The 2,814-nt window shown below is 39.3% G+C and overlaps 1 non-coding gene across 1 annotated transcript; it reads left to right on the forward strand.

Moving 5' to 3' along the window:
* Positions 1 to 613: 613 nt before the first annotated feature.
* Positions 614 to 718, forward strand: LOC112204654 (U6 spliceosomal RNA). The gene has a single exon (XR_002938326.2). It is a non-coding gene; the product is annotated as a U6 spliceosomal RNA (small nuclear RNA).
* Positions 719 to 2,814: the final 2,096 nt, after the last annotated feature.

Here is a 2,814-nt window from a genome sequence, read left to right on the forward strand (position 1 = left end):
TAGATAGATAGATAGATAGATAGATAATTGATGGATGATAGAGATGGATGACAGGAGGGTAGATGATAGGTAGATAGAAAGCTAAATGATACACAGGTGGTAGATAGGTAGATGATAGATGGATAGATAGATAATCATTGGATGACAGAGATGGATGGCGGGTGGATAGATGGTAAGTAGATAGAAAGCTAAATGGTAGACAGGTAGTAGATAGATAGATAGATAGATAGATAGATAGATAGATAGATAGATAGATGATGGATAATCAATGGATGATAGGGTGGGTGACAGGTGGATAGATGGTGTGTAGATAGAAAGCTAAGTAATAGACAGGTAGTAGATAGGTAGATGATAGGTAGATAGATAGGTGACAGAAATGACAAGGAATTGGCTCATGTGATTGTGGAACCTGGGGATTTGGCACTATCCAGCGTGGGCTGCAGGGGAGCCTGGGCTGCGGTGTCCTCTGAGTGCCTTCTGCTGGGGAAGTTTTCTTGCTCCGGGGATGTCAGTCTTCGTTCTATTCAAGATTTTAACTGATAGGATGAGGCCCACCCCCATTAGTGGAGCAATCTGCTGACTCAGCGTTCACTGATTTAAACGTTCATCTCGGGTTGGCTTCAGCAGCATATGCAGTAAGGTCAAAAGAACACAAAGAACATTAACATGGCCCCTGCACAAGGACGACACGCAAATTTGCCATAAGCCTGTATCTCTCCATCACACACAGGGGAGGATTGCACGTAGGAGCTCTTTGACTTCCTGGATGCAAGGGACCATCGTGCGGCCCCAAAGCTCTTTAACAACTTGAAATAAAATGTTCAGATGTACTCACCCCAGCCTTCATTGCTTGGGCATGAGGATATCCTCTTACAGCTTTGAATATGGCATTTGATTCTTATTTGTATGAACCTCATTGATTTTGGCTTTGGCTAGTAGCTTCTATGTAATTAGTAGTGATCTGCAAAAATAAAATAAAATAAATAAATAAATAAATAAATGCTAATCCCATTCAAAAATATCCTTCAAGTTGACGCATAAAATGAACTGTCACAGTGCAGGTGCAAGAATTTCTACATGATAAACTCCCTTAAATGGGAATTACTACATCATGTTTTTTCTCCTGTCTGCTTCTCTTATTTCATTAAATAATGATAATACTGGAAATGTCTGTTTTGTCTATGATTTTAGAAGGAATGTTTTAAGTTTTAATTCATAAAGCTTGATGATATTATTTGGGGGTAAAACAAATGTATTTAATTCCATTTCTATTATATCCACAGCCTTCTATGTTGAGTACTTTCTCTAAGTATAGTCATGAATTGTTATTAATTGCATGATAAGCATCATGCTATATTTCTTCTTAGTTCTATTAATATGAGGAATGTATTAACATCACATTATCTTTTCACTGCTGGACTAAATCTCACATGGTTGTGATGTATTGTTACTTTAATGCTGGGTCCTGTTTGCTCATATTTTATATAGGATTTAAGTAGTGATATTTATTATTAAAGTCATTATAATTTTACATTATTGTACAGTATTTGTTGTGTTTCGTGTGATTGCATTGTTACTGCATGAGAATAATTATTTTCAAAATAAGAAATACGTGAACTAACTCATCTTAAAAAATCTCTCTTTACCTCTTCTCCCAATTTTTGTTGCCTAATTGCACTGCTGGAAAATACAATGAAATGGTCGTAATTCCACTCATTTTCTCCTTTGCTTTTGTTTGAGGCTGACCTTAGGCCTATTTAGTGCTCATTGGCAGTATTTTATTTTCTTAAAAACTCCTGTCCTCACTTGGTGGTTTCGGTTCTTTCTCTAGCAATTTTCTCAAAAAGGCTTGTGTGAGCAATGCTCGATAGTCCTGGGAGCAACGTTCGGTACTCCTGGGAGCAAACTTTGGTATTCCTGGGAGCAATATTCGGTATTCCTGGGAGCAACGTTCGGTATTCCTGGCAGCAACGTTCCGTATTCCTGGGAGCAACGTTCCGTATTCCTGGGAGCAATGCTCGGTATTCCTGGGAGCAACGTTTTGTACTCCTGTTTGCAACGCTTGTTATTCCTATGAGCAAAGTTCGGTATCCCTGCGAGCAAAGTTCGGTATTCCTACGAGCAATGTTTGGTATTCCTGAGCAATGCTTGGTATTCCTGAGAACAATGTTCAATTTCCTGTTTGATGATCACTCTATGGGCGTAGCCTTTAGAGCTGAAAGGTACTTTCCTGTGTATGAGATCCTCACTGCAACCTCTTTTCCACAAGCACCTGTGCAGTTGTCATCAAAGGTGGTTGTCAACACTTGACGAAAGATGTATTTTCCCTCCCTCAAATTCTATGTGAGCTTTTTGTCTGCTCCTCAAAAGCCTTTTTCTTAATTGTCACATAGTTTTTCTACTTTGTACATCCATGAGCTCAATGGTCATGTTTATTTTGCTCAGTTCTCAGTAGACCACGGTGTGCTCTTTCAAGAAGCAGATTTAAGCCTTCTATCTTAAGAATATATTTTGAATTTTACATTAAATCGTTATTCTGTTTCCCTGCACTGGTTGTCTTTTTGAATAACTTAAATTAGTTGTCCATTGAACCAGCTTGCTTTCTTGTATATCTGTTGTCTGGGATCCCTACTGTTTGGGTCCATCCACCGTTCCCATCCCAGCCCCCAGGACTTACTGTGAGGCTGAGGTTGGTAGTGGTGGTGACAGTTCACCCCCTCCCTGAGCTTCTCAGGTCCAGCCTTCATTCCTGAAATGATGTTGCCTTTATCCACACTTTTTCTAAGACCATCAGCCCTTATTTCACCTTTCCAC

This window comes from Pan troglodytes, chromosome 8, assembly GCF_028858775.2.
Source record: "Pan troglodytes isolate AG18354 chromosome 8, NHGRI_mPanTro3-v2.0_pri, whole genome shotgun sequence".
NCBI lineage: Eukaryota > Metazoa > Chordata > Mammalia > Primates > Hominidae > Pan > Pan troglodytes.